Source organism: Trichechus manatus, unplaced genomic scaffold (assembly GCF_000243295.1).
Source record: "Trichechus manatus latirostris isolate Lorelei unplaced genomic scaffold, TriManLat1.0 scaffold00058, whole genome shotgun sequence".
Taxonomy (NCBI): domain Eukaryota; kingdom Metazoa; phylum Chordata; class Mammalia; order Sirenia; family Trichechidae; genus Trichechus; species Trichechus manatus.
In genome coordinates this window covers 6,413,196-6,432,498 of record NW_004443994.1, presented here as the reverse complement: position 1 = coordinate 6,432,498, position 19,303 = coordinate 6,413,196, and the positions used below count along the sequence as shown (strand labels likewise).

Here is a 19,303-nt window from a genome sequence, read left to right as displayed (position 1 = left end):
TTCACCTCCTACAACCTCACCACGGCAGTTGGAAATTCTCTCTCCCTTCTCTGAACTTCTCATTCATAACTCTGAACACATTCTACCCTAAACTGGAGTTATTTGGGAACACATCTTTCTCTCCCACCACCTTGAGAGCTCCTTAGGGCAAACACGTTGTCTTTTTCTTCCTGATGTCTTCCAAAGCTTCTAATGCTGAGGCTCAGTAAATGCATGAAGGAATGAAGGAATGAATAGACAGCCAAATGGGGTTCCCACAAGGAATACTCCCTCACTGCAAGCCCAATGCCAGCCCAGGGAGACCTGTGTCCAGCCCGGTTCTCTGTACAGGCATTTCCATGGTAACACAAGCCTCTGATGAAGTCATTTTCTCTTGGATTCCTTGGGAAAACATCCCAGGCATGTATGATAAAGGTCACCATACTGGGTAGGCTAGTGTCCAGCCGAATTTATGTTTCTACCCTCAAGGACCACAAAGCTAAAGTGCAAATAGAGTGGGTCTCAGAAATAATAGGAGATTGTGGTGTGAATGCATGCAATTTAGAGCATCAGGCCCCCTGTGCTTGATGCAGCCAAAGGGCACTGCCCACTTTCTATAGGACTGTTGTTAACAGCCAGAGGGTGTCATGCGAGTGTCAAAGGAAAGTTCACATTTCCATGGAAGGCCCAGAGGCCAAGGGAGAGGTCAGTGGCATCTGTGGGGCTTTTGTCTGGCTGTTCTTTGTTAAAACCCACATGCGGCCCTATTTTGGTCCCGTGCATATCTCCATGTGTTTCTGGGTGGACGGGAATGCTGTGCAGCTGGACCCTGACTAACGGTTCAAGCCTTCAATGAGCTCCATGGAGGAGGAGCAGTTTAGACAGGATTGCATTCTGCTCTCAATTTCCAATTTGGCAAAGGAAACTGCATATTCATCTCATCAAGCAAGGGGAGACTTGAGGGCGTTGCCATCAAATTCTTCTCCCTTTCCACGCGTGTAAGTCATGAAGGAAAAGTTCTATGTTTTTCTGTAACTCCAAATTCATAGCTCAGGTGTGTCCATGCCAAGCTTAGTCCCTGGCACACAGTAGGTGTTAATTTTTAACTTTTTATTATGGAACATTTCAAGCATGAACAAAGAATATGCAAGAAAATGTCAACCATACACAAAGGTACAATGAACCTGTGCACCCGTCACTCCGCTTCAACAGTTGTGAACTCACGTTCATATATCATGAATTATTGTTTCATATGCACCTCCACCCACTTTTCCTTCTGCATTATTTTGAAGCAAATTCCAGACATTGTATAATTTCATCTGTAAGTAGCTCTGTGTGAATCTCTAAGAGAAGGACTATTTTTAAAACAGGGCCACAATAGCATTATCACACCAAAAAAATTAACAGTAAGTCCTTAGTGTCATCAAATATCCAGCCAGTGTTTGAATTTTAATTTTTTTTCATAAATTTAAATTGTCTTAAAAGTTTGCTTATTTGATTCAAGATCAAAGGTCTACACATTGACATCTGTTGCTATGTCTCAATGTGTTTCTCTTAATCTATAGCTTACTCTTCCATCTGTCTGTCTGTCCACCTGTCTATCCATCCATCCATCCATCTTCTGACTCATGGTGACCCCATGAGTGTCAGAGTAGGACTGTGCTCTGTTGGATTTTCAATAGTTCGTTTTTCAGAAGTAGATCACCAGGCCTTTCTTCTGAGGCACCTCTGGGTGGACTCGAATCTCCAATCTTTTTGTTAGCAGCCTAGTGGGTTAACCATCTGCACCACCCAGGGACTCCATAGTTTACTAACCAAACCAAAACCAAACCCATTGCCACCGCATCGATTCCAACTCACAGCGACCCTATAGGACAGAGTAGAACTGCCCCTTAGGGTTTCCAAGGAGCAGCTGGTGTATTCAAACTGTTGATCTTTTGGTTAGCAGCCAAGCTCTTTAACCACTGTGCCACTAGGGCTCCCTAGTTTACTAAACCAGTCCCTTAATAGTGGACATTTTGGTTGTTGCATCTTCGCTATCAAAAATAATAATAGCCTTGTACTTTTTTCTTTTTTGTATATTCAGTGGCTTATCTTTGGAAATTTGTTGTTGAATGTTGAGTTGGCTCTTGACTCATGGAGATTCGTGCAGAATAGAATGCAACTCTGCATCACAGCAACATGCAAGTCTCCACTGAGGGACAGGTGGTAGCTGCGCATTAGGTACATCAGCTGGGAATTGAACTTATGTCTTCTGCATGGAAGGGAAGAATTCTACCACTGAACCACCAATGCCCCCAGGTGATTGCTGGATATAGAGTAGTTTTTCTTTTTTTTAAACAATCTCAAACTTATAGAAAATTTGCAAGTACAGTACAAAGAACATTTTTTCCTGTACCATTTAACAATAAGTTGCCGACATGATGTCCTATCACCCATGGATACTTTAGAGTGTATTTCCTATAAACAAGAACATTCTCCCACATAACCACAATGCAACTATCAAAATCAGGAAATTAACATCGATACTATACTACCGTCTAATCTTCAGACTTCCTTAACCTTCACCAATAACGTCTATTAAAGCAAAAGGATCCAGTTCATGGCATTGTATTTTGGTATCACATTTCCTTAGTCTCTCATTTTGGAGCTGTTCTCTCTTTTTCCTTGACTTTCATGACCTTTACCCTTTTGATGATTAACCTGTTGCAGTCAAGTCAATTCTGACTCATGGTGACCCTACAGGACAGGGCGAAATTGCCCCAGAGAGTTTCCAAGGCTGTAATCTCTACAGATGCAGGCTACCACATCTTTCTCCCATGGAGTGGCTGGAGGGTTCGAATCACAGACCTTTCAGTTAGCAGCCAAGTGCTTAACCACTGCGCCACCAGGGCTTCTGTTTTGATGAATACAGATTGGTTATTTTGTTGTATGTTCCTCAATTTGGGTTTATAGTAGGTTTAAAAAAAAAAAGATTTATAAGATTAATGTTGATCCTGTTGTCCTTAATAAGTCTTGGGACCTTAGGGGAAAGGGTAGAGCAGGACAAAGGGAGAGAAATATCTAGCAGCACACAAAGGATCAGGCCTTTTTATGGAGGGTGTGGGTGGGAGAAGGGAAGCTGATTCCCTGGGAAGCTGTGCCAGATAAGAAATCTGTGATTCTGTAAACTCATCTGTTTCTGTGTTTCTGTATTGTCCCTCCTTAGCTTCCTCCTTAATTCCAGCAAAATTATTTGTGGGGGGAAGATATCCTAGCTTTGTTTCAGTTGAACGAAGAGCAAGGAAGCTGGTCAAGAAGGAAAGGGTTGCCGGGGCAGGGTATGGTGAGTCTGCCTTCCTCTGGAGTCAAACTTGACAGCTGGCCCTTAAATAACGATGAAATGAAATAATGGATGAAACGTGCCTGGCACAAAACAAACGTTCAACAGGTAGCTATTAATGTAGACAGAGTTAAGAGCTCCTCTTTCCTGCTCTCACAGCACACAGTTCATATGCCTGGTACAGGACCCACCCTGCAGTATTGAAATTGTTAGTGTCTGTCTTCTCTATGGGATTGTGAATACTTCCTGGAATGGGGCAAGGAGAATGTCATATGCTGAATAGCATTACATTAATATGGCCTTAGCTGTCTAACTCATTAGTAACCATAATTTGGGGGCTTTCCAGTGCTAATGGTTAAGCTCTGGGCTACTAACTGGAAGGTCGGCAGTCCAAACCCACCCAGAAATGCCTCCGAAGACAGGCCTGGCAATCTGCTTCCAAAAGGCCATGAAAACCCTATGGAGCACAGTTCTACTCTGACACATGTGGTAGCCATGAGTCGGAATTGACTCAAAGGCAACTTTTTTTTTCTGGTCAGACAGGAGTCCCTGGGTGGTGCAAACAGTTAACACTCTTGGCTGCTAACCAAAAGGCTGTAGGTTGGAGTCCAGTCAGAGGCACTTTGGAAGAAAAGCCTGGCAATCTACTTCTGAAAAATCAGCCACTGAAAACTCTATGGTGCATAGTTCTACTCTGACACACATGGGGTCACCATGAGTTGGAATCAAATCAGTGGCAGCTGGCTTCAGTCAAACAACAGGAATCTTCTCCAGAAAGAAGCTGGGTAAGGGCACACATTAATATGGAGGGAGAGGAAAGGAGAAAGGTGGGTATACCAGCAAAAAGGGCCTGGTGAGGGGATGCTTCTATTTGACGATCCTTTTAGATCCATCAGCTGAGTCATTTCAATTAAATTGAACCAGAGGAGAGAAGAAAGAGACGGGAAAACATAAAGTTAAAGAACATGTGATTGATTCCCTTTCAAATTCAGGATGCAAGAGTGGTCTGAGGGGCCCAGTGTGGCCAGCACTTCCAGAATCGAGCCAGGCGCAGCACTGGGACTCTGCACCCTGTCGCTTGTGGACAGTCAGAGCCTGAGGCTGCCCGACAGGTGGGTGGGGTTTGGTAACCAAAAAAAAAAAAAACATACACACAAAAAATAACCAATCGGTTGCCATCGAGTGGATTCCGACTCATAGTGACCCTATAAGACTTGGTAGAACTGCCCCATAGGGTTTCCAAGGAGCAGCTGGCGGATTCCAACTATTGACCTTTTGGTGAGCAGCTGAGCTCTTAACTACCACGCCACTAGGGCTCCAAAAGCAGGAAGCAATTCACTTTAACTGCATTTGCAAAGTATTTTCTTTACAAGAAAAAAAAAAAAGTAAAACCCTTAGTTCTAACCAAGTGTTTGCACTGCACAGTTCCCAGAGAGATGGTGGCAGTTTTGAGGATAGTGTATTTAACTGAGTGTGTTTTTGTTGTTGTTGGGTACCATCAAGTGGATTCAGACGCATAGCGACGCCATGTGACGGAGAACTGCCCCGTCGTGTTTCCTAGGCTGTAATCTTTACAGGAGCCGATCGCCAGTCTTTTCTCCTGCAGAGCCGCTGGTGGATTTGAACCACTAACCTGTTGGTTAGCAGCTGAGCCCTTAACCATTGCACTACCAGGGCTCCTTATTTAATTGAATAGATTTCCCCAAACAGACTGAGTCTTTTTGTTACTTGGCAGGAACTCCAATCAACTTCTTGAGGAAAAATCAAGGAGTACCTTCAAACAGCAGCTCTGAGATAACCTCAAAGACTTACAAGTCAGTATTTGCTTTAGGAACTCTGTGTACATTCCAGACATTTCATACCTGAGTCTTTTTAAATTCCTTCTTTCTGATGGTATATAGCTTGAGGATCACCACCATTCAGAAAGCCTCCCCCTCCCTTTTTTTTTTTTTTTGTTCTAAGTATTATTTTTTTAACCTTATAATGACTGATATTTGACTACTGTTGGAACTGTCTTGATAAGAGAGTTTTGGATGTGTTTTTGCTTATTTGTTTCTCATTTTATGAATTGGGGCAGAGAGCACAATTTGACAGTGGAGCTCCTACATAAAAGATTTTGTTAAAACACTTGAAATTTAAAAGGACTTCTTGTCCTGTAATGAGCCCTTTGAAAGATAATCTGTTGGGGGCCCTCCGGGGTTTCTGAGGAAACACATAGCTTTGAGAGGAAATGCTGTCCCCCACCCCTTGGTCCCACAAGAACACATTTCTCAATCCAATGCTCAAGCCTGGACCGCCCTGCTTCCTGGTGCAGTGACAGATATTTTGCTTTAGGAAATTTAAAAGCCTGACCATGCAGCACTGAGGAAGGTGGATTTCTTTCCTTACAAAAGTGGGCATTTTCCTCAAAAACCAGAAGTCATCGGAGCTCGCTTCTCATTTTCGGCCTCTCAAGAGAAGCCCAACTCAACACTATGAAAGAGCCCATAGTCTCTGACCTTGGAGAAGTTACCATTCGGGTGGAGGAGAGGGAGCCAGCCAAATAATTTACACATGTGGTAATTGCAGTAAACTTTTATTAGTGTTGTCGGTACATTCGACACATTTATTGCATTTACTGAGTGCGGTGCCTGGGGACTCAAAGGCAAATACTGAAATTTATCTAATCTATGCCATATATTACAATCACACATCACTTTTTTTTGGTCTCATCAAGAAAAAAAAGATGCAACCTATTATGATATAAATGCAAACTGATTCCAGAGCTACTAAAAAGTGAAAAATATACATCTTAAAATGAATGGAATGTGATAAGCCTTCCCTAGTTCATCTGGGAAAACAGGTTGTCGTTAGCTGCCATGGAGTCGGCCCCCGACTCATGGAGGACCCACGCACAATGGAACAGTCCTCTGCCATCTCCATGACCAGCTGCAGATCAGACCCTTTGATCCATAGGGAAGACAAGTAGGGAAACAATCACAAAGCAAGCTCGGAAGCACCATTACAGAGGTTGGAACAAAGTGTTAAGTTGGTCCAGAGCCAGGAGCACTTACTTGACACTACCTCAGAGACAAGACGGGTAGCTTCATAGCCGAGGTGACATTTGAATAAGGTCTTAAAGAATGAATGAATAAGGCTTTACAGGTGGAGAAGACAGGGCATCCCAGACTCAGGGAACTACATGTGCAAAGACACAGAGGAATAATCATCATATGCAGAGCTTCAAATACAGGTCTCAATGTAATACTCCCCACAATATAAGTTAGGTTTTATTATTACTTCTCTTTTACTGAGCCGAAAACAGGCATAGGTTTAGTAATTTGACCAAGGTTTCTTGGCTGATCATCAAGAAATACTGCACAGTCCAATATGGCCACCGAGCACTTGAAATGTGGCTAGTCTAAATGGGTTTTAAGTGTAAAATACACACCAGATTCAAAGACTTCGTACAAAGAAAAGGAGGAAAAATATATCAGTAATAATTTTTATACTGGTTATATATTGAAATTATAATATTTTGGATGCAGTTGGTTAAATAAAATATATTATTAAAATTAATTTCACCTATTTCTTTTTACTTTTTTTAAAATGTGGCTGCTAGAAAATCTTTTAATAACACATGTAGCTTACATTATATTTCTGCTGGTTGATGCTGTTCTGGAGCAGTCTGCTAGGAAGTGGCGTGGGGAGGATAAATATCCCCAAGGGCAGAGGAATGTGTTTGTGCCCACGTTCTCTACATTCTACCCCCAGAATCTCTGGAGACTGTTGTACTTGCAGCACCTCACACGTTGGTGTGTGGGGTTAGATGCACCCTATGCCTCAATGTCCCTGTGCCTCTGAGGTTAAGTAGCTGAGTGCTTAACCACTGCACCACCAGGACTCCTTCCAAGGTTCCACAGCTGGCAAGAAGCAGAGCTGGGCTTTGAAGCCAGACAGCCTAGCTCTAGAGCCTCCCTTTGAGTTTTAGCAATCATGAGTGATGGTGGTTGTCAGTGACATTGAGGGCAAGGTAGGTGGAGCCAGCTTATTACTCTGCTACCCTTTTCAGGGAACATCTATTGGCACTTTTCCAGAAGGCCTCGGAGCAGTGAGTGGAATAGTGGGAATTTCTGACACCAGTGGCAAGGTCTTGAGGAAATAAACTTCCATCAGGAACCAGGCTCCCTAGAGAACTGAGCTCCATCTCCTGCATTATGTTTGAGGGCAACCAGGTTTCGGCCTGTATGAATGAGCCTCTGGAGTCCCTGGGTAACTGAAAGTTGGAGGTTCGAATCCACCCAGCAGCACCTCAGAGTCTATGGAGAACAGTACTACTCTGACACACTTGGGGTCGCCATGACTCAGAATCCACTCAACGGTAACTGGTTGGTTTTTGATGAGTTTCTGTCTGAGCCTCAGTCCTGAAAAAGGCAACTAATTCCCTCCACCCCCTACTCCATTACACACACACCCTGGCTCCTGATATCCCTCATGCACTTCTGTGTGGCCGTGCCTATGGTGATGCTCTCCTTCAGCTTATTTGCTATTTCTTGGGTTGCCCATAAGGTCATCTACAACTCATCCTTCAAGACCCGTCACCTTCTCTGCAGCCATCCCTGATTCTCCCAGGACAAAATATATCACTCCCTCCTCTGTTCCGTATTGTAGTTTTTTGTCTGCATACCTGTGGCCCCTGTTTGATGATGAGCTTGACCTGGGCTGTGGGGGTGTCCTACCTGTCCTTATCTACCCACAGCAGTGCCTAGTCCATGTGTGCACACACCAGCTGCTCAGTGCCTGCTTGTGGAATTGGATTGAATTGAATCACATTTAACCCACTGAAGGAGACCAGCAACAGCTCCTTCACAGCCTGAATTCCCGTTTCCAAACCCTTGTGGAGGCCAGTTGCTCCTGCTCTTTGTCTGGCAAAATTCAGGATGAAAAGAGGAAACAGGTAGCAGTTTTTTTGTTTGTTTTGTTTTTTAAACTTCCAAAATGATAGTTACAGAAGCAAACCACGGAAGTGGAAATCATGATAACTCACCAGCATGACTCAGCGACACAGGCGCATTCCAGAGTAAGCACGTGTTGGTTTTGCTCATAGGCTCTTAATCCGTGAAACTCAATCACTCTCACTCACTGGCGGCTGCTGCTCTGAGGTCTTACGGTTCTAGGCATCTTCGGGAGCCCGTTTCTGTGACAACTGAAGGCTCTATGCTTGGTTTCTTTGCTTCATCCATTTGCTTCTCATGGCAGCTTTGTAGGCTGTAGTAAATTTTTGCATATTTTCATTGATCTTCAAGTTTTGTCTCATAAATTAGCAACTTGTGACTATGTGGTTTCATATTTTCTTTTCAGACTTCCTACAGATGGTCATTAGTGCTTTGGACCGTGCCTTGTGAGTCAGTACCTGTCTGCCCCTACAGCAGCCAGATGCTAACAGAGACGATTAAGTGCCAGGTGGTATCTTTAAGATGGCGGTAGGGCCTGGAGGACTTGCCTCAGTCCCCGGAAAGGAGCCCTGACACCTCAAGAGTTTGTCCACCACAGACAGGTCAGGACTCGACTCCTCTCCTGCTTCATAGCCATGCCCTGACCAGCTGTTAGCCACTCTAGCCCTACTCTGAGGTGATATATGCCATGGTGTCTGTGAATGAGTGGCCTCCCACCACTGACCTGACCCCATCAAGATAAATCTGACTCTTATTCCAAGGGGGGAAAAAGATTTCCCCCCCAAGCACACTGTTTATTCTACCCCAGGAGTCTGCCCCATCATCTGAAATACTATGTTGTGTCAAAATTTTTTTTCAATTATTTCACTACTATGTCCAGCAGGAATCCGGCACCTGAAGCTAGACAACTCAACAGAATGATCTCTCAATTTTCTTCCTGATTGTAAATTTGTTGCCTAAAATTTTGAGCATGTGTAATTCAGAGAAGGCAGTCTCTCTTCTACCCAAAAAAAGCAGGAAATTTGTCTACACAGTCAATTTGTAAATAGCTGTGTAGTGGAACGATCTGCTGGTTTTTAGCTTCTATTATAGTGTTCTTGCCATTCTTCTTCTCTCTTTCCCTCCTCCTCCTCTTCCTGCTCTTCTCTGCTGAGAAAGGTATCAGAGTCTGGAAGAGTGAACCATCCTGAAGCATTGTAGTTAGCTCCCTTCTCCTGAGGGTAGTAGGGCCCCCTAGAGACCATTGGAGTCCCTAGGTGGTGGGAACGGTGAATGCACTTGACTGCTAACCAAAAGGTTGGAGGTTCAAATCCACCCAGAGACACCTCGGAAGAAAGGCCTGGGGATCTTCTTCTGAAAAATCAGCCAATGAAAACCCTATGGAGCACAGGTCAACTCTGATACCATGAGTTAGAGTCAACTCAGTGGCAACTGGTGGTTTTTTAGAGACCATCAGAGTGGCTGCTCTTAGGAAGTGGGCGGGTAGCCCTATTCACTGGAAACAAGGAATAATGAGACCTTTGTGTTTCAAGGGTTGAAAAGGAAAAGTTGCCAGGCCTACAGCGGCATGATCCCAGGGGATGGAAAGTGTAGAAGTTTTGGGTCAGCCTGTAACATCTCAGGCAGCCCTTTTGGGAGAAAGGACATGTGAGGGATGGAATGTTAGAACTAAGAGCTTCAATTCTCGGAACCCAAGTGAGGGGTAGTCTTGGCCGAGGGAGAGAATCATTCTTTCCCCCAGACCTCGGGCAGCCTATGCAAAGCTCCAGGCCAGCATCATCTGAAGACTTGTAGTGGGCGTCTTCCACAACCATGTGGCAGTGATCAACAACATTTCCCCACTGAACTGTGGAAGTCAGCCCGACCCCTCTTTGTGGATTATGTAAACTACTGGGATTTTAAACAAACCATGGGGGAGGGAGAAAGCAGCAAGACAGAGATGAAAAATTATAGGAATTTAAGCCACATGTTTTGTTTGAAAAAGTAAATGTGACTGTATTTACCTATGGGTTTGTGGCATAGTCTACTGGTTACATCCATATGCATGAGAAAGTCAAAAGCAAAAAAGTTTTCACCACTAGCCCAAAGTTGAAACTTGGTGAAGAGGTCAATCCCAAGCCTCTATCCTGAAGGTTCTGAGAGTCACTGAGTCAAAAACCAGCAGCCGAAGTCACTTGACATATATTTTGTATTTATAATGAAAAGAAAAAAAAAAACATCACTCCTGAGAATGATGTTAAAGCAAAGCAAAATGACAGCCTAAGCTTTGAGACGCAAGTTTTCTTATTTTTTGTTTTTCCCCACATTCATTATGCATTTAATAAATACTTCCTTAGAACCTACTCTTTGCCATGCATTGTGCTAGGTACTAGGGCATAAAATGTAAACAAAGTAGACAGCTATAAAAGCAGAGAAATGTATTAATCAAATAATCATTCAAATAATTAATTGTAGTTAGCGTTGAGAACTAATTATTATCTATTTTCAGCCTGATTAATTTTCAGCTAACAGATAGGATAGATGAGCCCGTATCTATAAAGTTCAAAACTGAAAAGAGTTAAGCCCCACTTGAGGCCCTGCTGAGGCTGTCCCAGGGGAAAAGAGGAGCCCATTCATCAGTCCTTGGGCGATGGGTTGGTTCTTCCTCTAGTGACATTACAGAGAATGTGTGCTCCCTCCGGCATCCTGGCCGGCCCTGAAGGTCACTGCAGGCTCAGGGTGTCACAAACACAGGATTGTTCACACTCTTTGGCTGAGGAACTAGGCTGGGGACCAAGCTGGCCCACAAACTCAGGGTTTCCCATTTCATTTCATGGGCAGCCAACTCTGGTGCCTTAACGATGGGTTTATGGCAACACTGAGAGAAATGGTGGAGGAAGCCGAAGTCACTGCATCGTCAGGCCACGCTTCCTTCAGAATAATTTCCCAATCTACGAAAAAGAGCTACACAGTGATTGCCAGAGTGATTCAGAGGGGAAGAGTGTTGGAGAGACTTTGGCTAGCAAGGTTGTGTGTTGAAATAATAATGGGAATTTCCTAGGGATACTCAATTCTTGTCTATTTTTGAACAGTGGGGTTGTGTTTTCTTTGGATAATGCAAGGACATTTTATGAAATAATATGGAATTCTCTGTTAATTAACTAATCAATTCAACACATATTTATAATAGTGCACTCTTTTACTAGCCATAAAATCTTAGGTGACAATCTAACAAATTAGCAAACATACTGAATGGCCAAGTTTGGGATATGCCTCAGACTATAACTCTGATGTGGCCGTGCTTATCATGCAGACATCTAGTGAAGCCTCCTATTCTAATTTCTCTGTGGTGCCACAGAATATTTTTATTTATGAGTTTTATTATTGGTGGACTCCCCCACTAGAAAGGGGGTAAGAATACTAACCACACTTTGGTAACATGTTGAACAGGGACTAGCCCATAATAGGAGTTCCATAAATGTTTATTGAATAAATGAGTGGCAGTAGTCCAAATAGGTATAAAAAAAAATCAAATGTTTTATTTTGGAAACAAATTTGCAAATATACTGACTGGCCATGTTTTGGATACAGCACAGATGATAACTCTGAGGTGGCCATGTTTAACATTGTGAATCAAAGAAAAACCAATGTCAATAGGCGTCATTATCTTGACTCTTCTGGCATGAACTTTCTCCAGTGGTCACAAGGGACCAGGTGTGTTTCTGGAGAATTCCTTCTTTAGACAGGACAAAGTCCCAGAGAGGTAAGTCGTTTTGAATCTAATAGATTTCACATCTCCTTTATTGCAACCTGAAGCCTCTTTCAGTTACGTATATACAGATAATTGCCAATATAAAAATACAACCAGCAGGCAGACTGAAAATTTAAGGCTAAGACATCCTTACTTCAGAAAGAACCTCCAACTACGTTAGGTGCATGAAGTCTTCAAACAATTTCCCAAAGGCTTTAGATGGTTCCACTTGGAAGTCATTCCACAACCTCACATACACAGAGGAACAGTGAGAGCTAGGATACCACGCTACCAGAAATTAGTATCTGTACTTGGTAGAGTAGTGTGATACACCGATCAACCATTGTCTACGTGTGGAAGCACGTATGACATCCTGAGAGCGTGAGTGATTATCTCCAACTAAGAAGAAACAAAGCTGACCTGTAGAACGTCCAGCAAAGTTGCTGTCTCAGGCTATGGCAGAGGCTGACGAGTTGAAGCCGAGATCGGCAGGCAAGACTGTGGCAGGCTGCCCCATGGGCTGTGGAGGCCGATGAGTCCCCAGATCCACAGGCAATGAGCAAGGTCGGCCAATGGCTCAAGTCCCAAGAAGAGGAGGTCAGAGGATGCAGACAAGCAGAATGCAGGATCCAGAAGGAGAGACAGACAACCTTGCTAGAACATCCATTTATATCCTGGGGAGAGGCAGACCACACCCTCAAGGAAACGCCCTTTATACTGATGGGCTGCTCAGAGCAGATCTCATCACCGAGGTGACTGCCTTACATCAGATCTCCTCAAGGAGGTGATTGTCTTATATTAGATCTCCTCGCAGAGGTGATTGCTTAATACTGGGCATCATGGCCTAGAACCGAGTTGACACATAACATTAACGGTCATGATGCCTTGGATGCAGCTTCTGCTATAGAGGCTGAAGGAAGCAAGAGATCTCTTGCAAAAGAAATTGGAATTCTCAGGCTTAAGCATCTGCTGTTGCCTGACCTAGTTCCTCTGCAGGCTGAGATGTGGCCATTGCAGACCTGAATTATCAAGAAATGAGAAGATCATGTAGGCACCCTGGGGATGTCTCAGTTCAATGCTGAAAGAAAAGAAGATAGTATCTAGGATAAGTCAAGTCCCCCATTGCTGTCAAATAAATTCTGACTCATAGCGACCCTATAAGGACAGAGTAGAACTACCCTGTAGGGTTGACAAGGAGTGGCTGGTGGATTTGGACTGCCAATCTTTTGGTTAGCAGGTATAGCTCTTAACCACTGTGCCACCAGAGCTCCATAGGTTGGCCATTTTGAATGATCTTCTTCCAGCCAGAGGGTGGAACCATATCAAAAATAGCCAGCTTATCAAGAAAATTATCTGGATCAAATTTCAAAGTCTTGAATGACTCCCACGTTTCTGCTGGAAAGACCAGGCATAGTGATCACCTTATCAAAGGCAGAGATTCTAGAGAATTCCTGGAAAATTCTGACTCATATCTTAGTTTTAACAAGACTGAACGAGGTAATGGGTTAGTTTAATAAATTGCTTTCCCGTCATAGAGAGATCATCCACTCTTTGACTGTGCAGAGTTTACACTCTTACTGTTGTTAGGTGCCCCTGAGTCGGTTTGTCTCATAACAACCCTATGTGAGAAAGAACGAAAACAATGCTCGGTCCTGCACCTCCCTCACAATCGTTGCTATGTTTGAGCCCATCCTTGCAGCCCCTGTGGCAATCCTTCTCGTTGAGGATCCTCCTCTTTTTTGCTGACCCTCTACATTATCAAGCATGATGTCCTTCTCCAGGGGCCAGTCCCTCCAGATAACATGTCCAAAGTAGGTGAGGAGAAGTTTCGCCATCCTCGCTTCTAAGAAGCATTCTGACTACACTTCTTCCAAGACAGATTTGCTCCTTCTGGCAGTCCATGGTGTGTGTATTCAATATTCTTCACCAACACAGTAATTCAAAGGCATTGATTCTTCTGCGGTCTTCCTTATTCGTTGACCGTGCAGAGGAGGCCATCAAAAATACCATGGCTTGGGTCAGGCCCACCTCAGTCCTCAAAATGACATCTTTGCCTTTTCACACTTTAGACAGGTCTTTTGGAGCAGATTTTCCCAAGGCCATATGCCAAGTGTTTACAATCTAGTCAGGTGGAATAGAGAGCAGGGAGAGAATGTGAAGCTCGCTCCAGTCCCAGGGCCTTAAGACTAGATTTTTAAAAAATTTCCTTCCTCTTCCAGAAAGCTCTTCGTATTCATTTGTATCTGTGCTTAAATGTCGTTTCCTCAAAGAACTCTTTGCTGACAGCTTGGTACAAAGTAGTTATCCAGTTATTCTCTGTTGAGGCCTCCTTTTCTAATTCTGTGTGGTGCCATATGATATTTTTGTTTATGAGTTTTATTTGTTTTATTATTGGGCATATCCTTTCACTGAAATGGGGGAAACAACACATTGACTCCAATTTGAACAGTGACAAGCACCTAAAAACAAAACCCAAACCTGTTGAGGTCGAGTCTTTTCCGATTCATAACAACCCTATAGGACCCTATAAGGTAGAAGTGCCCCATAGGGTTTCCAAGGAGCAGCTGGTGGATTTGGTCTGCTGTAGTTTGGCTTAGCACCTGTAGCTCTTAACCACTTTGCCACCAGGGCTCCATAGGTTGATCATTTTGAATGATCTTCTTCCAGCCAGAGGGCCAGGGTGGGGGCGGGGGAACGATATCAAAAATAGCCAGCTCACCAAGAAAATTATCTTGATCAAATACCTATGTCTTGAATGACTTTGCCTACACAACTAGGCACAGTGGTTGCCTTGTCTGGGGCAGGGATTGTAGAGAATTCCTGACAAATTCCAATTCATAGTTTGGAAAGTTTTAACAAGACTGAAGGAGGTCATGGGTTAGTTTAATAAATTGCTTTCCCGTCATAGAGATAGATCATCCACTTTTTGACTGTGCAGAGTTTATACTCTTGCTGTAGTTAGGTGCCTTCGAGTCCCTTTCATCTCATAGCGATCCTACCATAGGACAGAAAGAAACACTGCCTGGTCCTGTGCCAACCTCACAATGGTTGCTATGTTTGAGTCCATCTTTGCAGCCACTGTGTCAATCCATCTCTTTGAGGATCCTCCTCTTTTTTGCTGACCCTCTACATTATTGAGCATGAAGTCCTTCTCCAGGGACCTGTCCCACCTGATACCACGTCCAAAGTACGTGAGACCAAGTCTCCCCATCCTTGCTTCTAAAGAGCATTCTGGCTGTACTTCCTCCAAGCCAGATTTGGGCCTTCTTCTGGCAGTCCACGGTATATTCAATATTCTTGGCCAACACCGTAATTCGAAGGCATCAATTCTTCTGCACTGTTCCTTATTCCTTGTCCAGCTTTCGCTTGCACATGAGGCGAATGAAAATACCATGGCTTGCGTCAGGCGCACCTTAGTCCTCAAAGTGACATCTTTGCCTTTTCACACTTTAGAGAGGTCTTTTGGAGCAGATTTTCCAAATGCGGTATGCTGTGTGTTTACCATCTACTCAGGTAGAATAGAGAGCAGGGAGAGAATGTCAAGCTCACTCCAGTCCCAGGGCCTTAGGACTAGATTTTTTTTTTTTCTTTTTTTCTTCCCCTTCCAGAGAGGCTCGTTTGTATCTCTGCTAAAATGTCATTTCCTCAGAGAACCCTTTGCTGAGAGGTGATGTGAAGTAGTCATCCAGTTATTCTCTGTTGAAGCCTATTATTCTACTTCTTGGTGTGGTGCCGTACATTTTTGTTTATGAGATATATTAGGTTTATTATTGGCCATATGTCTTCGGTGGTATGGAGGAAAGAACACACTGACTACATACACTTTGGTAGCACGTAAAAAAAAAAAAAAAAAAACCTAACCCAAGTTGTGGTACAGTCGATTCTGACTTATAGGGACCCTGTAGGACAGAGTAGAGGTGCCCTATAGGGTTTCCAAGGACCTGCAGCTGGATTCCAACTGCTGTGGTTTTTTTGGTGTTTTTTTTTTTTTTGGTTAGCAATCAAGCGCTTAAGCACTGCACCTCCAGGGCTCCAGCATGTAAGAAGAATTCCATAGATGTTTATTAAGCAAATGACAGGAGTCCAAACAGGTATATATATACATAAACAAATGCTTTATTTGGGAAACAAATCTACAAATATTCTGAGTAGCCGTGTCTGGGATAGGCCTCAGATGATAATTCATTTTGAATGAAAGAAAAACCAGTGTCAATAGGCATTAATGTCTTAACTCTTCTGGCATTGAATTTTCTCCAGTGATCACAAGGGAGCAGCTGTGTTTCTGGAGAATTCCTTCTTTCAACTTACCAAAGTCTCAGGGTGGTGTGTCCCAGGAGAGCTGAGGACACAAGGCGACCAGGAGAAGTCAGTATCTGTACTTGGTGGAGTAGTCCTTTGGAGACACGACCAGCCCTTGCGCGCCCCTCGGTAAACCGTCTGCATGATGTCGATCATCTCCTGTTCGTCCTGGATGGCCCAGGTAATCGTGTCGTTGTCACCAGTCCCCAGATCAATCAGCATGTGTTTATTCCTACAGAAAAACATGACAATGCAGGGATCGTAGAGCTCATACATTTGGTTGAAGCAAGGTACCTCTGTGATATCCACGAGATAAATGACGGCAAATCTTTTCACCTTCTCAGCGATTCTACAGAGAACGTCATCCATTCTCATACAAGTAGGATCCCAGTTGTGTCCAAAGACAATGACGATGACACAGTCCTCTTCAGAAAGGATGGCCTGGTCCACCTGCCGGCTGTCGTGTAGATGCGGAAGCATGTAGGACATGTTGAGAGCGTGAGCGGTGTCTCCAAATAGGAAGAAACAAAAGCTGACCGGTGGATCTTCCAGAGCCGAAGCTGCCCGCCCATGGGCTGTGGCGGACGCTGACGAATCGCAGCCGAGATGGGCAGGTGAGACTGTGGCAGGCTGCCTCAGGGCTGTGGAGGCCGATGAGCCCCGAGATCAGCAGGCAATGAGGGAAGGCGGGCCATTGGCTCAAGTCACGAGAACCGAGAACCGCAGGTCAGAGGAGGCAGACGAGCCTGATGCTGGATCCAGAGCCAGAGACCGACAGCCTTGCTGAAACATCCATTTATATCCTGGAGGAGGCAGGCCACACTCTCAAGGAAATTCCCTTTCCACTGATTGGCTGCTCAGAGCAGCTCTCCTTCCAGAGGTAATCAATCATCTTATATCAGATCTCCTCCCAGAGATGATCACCTTGTATTACATCTCACAGAGGTGATCGGCTTATATCAGATCTCATCACGGAGGTGATTGATTAATACTGGACATCATAGCCTAGAGGCAAGATGACTTGCAACATTAACGATCACATCTTGAGAGCGTGAGCAATTCTCTCTTGTCATGGGCATAGATATCACAGGGGCTGTCCAAACAGAATTAATGTCACAAACATAAGTATGCATTTTTTAAAAATTTAAATGAAAACAAAGCTTATTTTTTTTTAAAAACTTTCAAGTATAATTTAAATATGAGCATAAGATGTGACTTCCATTTATCAGTTCCAAAATGGGAGTTGGTGGACTTAAATTGTTTTCAAATGTTGAAATTTTTGTAAATTTTTATGTGAAAGCTTATTAACTTACATAGTCCAAGAGTATTACATGTGCATGTGATAAATTTTTATCTTGCTCTTTTATGTATACAATTTCTCATCTGTATTCCATTTGTATTGTTTTTTAATCTTCAGGGGACACTGAATTACCAATTTGTTGCATGCCCAATTATGTCTCTTGGTGGCACTGACCATATCAATATTAAATGCAATGTTTAATTAAAATACATTAGCATATTTTTGTTACATTACATTGTTTTTGATAAAATGTTAAATTGTGAGCTCTAGCATTATTTGATCTGATAAGCAATGAAATTTTTGTGCTCTTCACTTTTATTCTTCTGACTTTAATTGAAATATTAAATGTTGTAGTGTGCCTAAGGCACATTGCCTGTTATGCCTAGGATAACTTTCTGCACTGGTTACAACTATAATACTCTTCTCATCTTCCTAATACCTTAACAAATAAAAATCAATTGTTACATTTTTTTCCCGTGATGTTGCTAATCTCTACAACACTGAAATTTAAAAGATTTGCTTTAAAGAAACTGCCGTTGACCCTCCAGCATCTTCCTTCTCATTATGTCTGTATCTGCTAGTCAGAAATTGTTGATTGGGACTAAACCCTAGTAGTAAAGCAAGAATAGCAATTCCGAATATAAGGTACCCAGACAGTGTTTTATTTAACCCTACAACTGTAACGTATATAAACATCCAAGGTGAAAGTGAGTGACAATGTCAAATCAATTGGAATTTTTTCTGGAAGAGAATTTGAAGATGAAATACTACCTTATGATTGTGAGTAGCATGACATTGAAGATGTATATTTTTTCTGTTTATTGCTCATATTAATTATGTTGCAACATACATGCGTGATGTAAACCAAAATTACATGAGTACTCAAGTTTTTTCTTTAAAATTAATTATGTATTAGTCACATATAATACATTTGTAAAAAAACCTGAATAAGTTTGTACATTTTAAACAATTATATGGTGCTATATTACAAAAATATCCCTGGGTCAGATAAGACTCAAAGCAGTGGTATAAAGTCTAACAATCCACGGTCTGGTTCTGGGGTTTAAAGGATATGAGTCAGGCTACTGACAGCATACCTGTGACATGTGCCTCCACAGCACAGACCTCTGATCTACGATCTGGTGGTGAAAGACCCTGTGGAATAGCAAAATGACAGAGGGATGGCTTTGATTTTTGTGCCGATTTCAGCTACATTCTACTAGTAGGGATGGACGTTATTGTGGAATGTAGTATAGAATAAGAATATGTATTTGTAGAATATATACCACATTGTGTAAGTATATAAATCTGCGGATGTAGTATGGAAGTTATATTTATTACATGTGTATTTTACCAAAATATTTATTTATTTTTTTTACAGTTCAAACAAAGAAGAGAAAAGTGGAGGAACTTGAGACGGAGAAGTCGAGGATGCTGATGAAAACTCTTCTTTTTTTTTTTTTAATTGTACTTTAGATGAAGGTTTAAGGGCAAATTAGTTTCCCATTAAACAATTAATACACATATTGTGTTGTGACATTGATTGCCAACCCCACGACATGTCAGCATCAACACTCTCCCCTTCTCGACCTTGGATTCCCCATTACCAGCTTTCTTGTCCTCTCCTGCCTTCTCATCCTTGCCCCTGGGATAGTGTGCCCATTTTGTTTTGTTTTATGGGCCTGTCTAATCTTTGGCTGAAGGGTGAACCTCAGGAGTGACTTCAGTACTGAGTTAAA

General features: G+C 42.9%; 1 pseudogene; it reads right to left on the bottom strand.

The window, feature by feature from the left end:
- Positions 1-16,331: 16,331 nt before the first annotated feature.
- LOC101340640 (thioredoxin-like protein 4A pseudogene) lies at positions 16,332-16,753 on the bottom strand (annotated as a pseudogene).
- Positions 16,754-19,303: the final 2,550 nt, after the last annotated feature.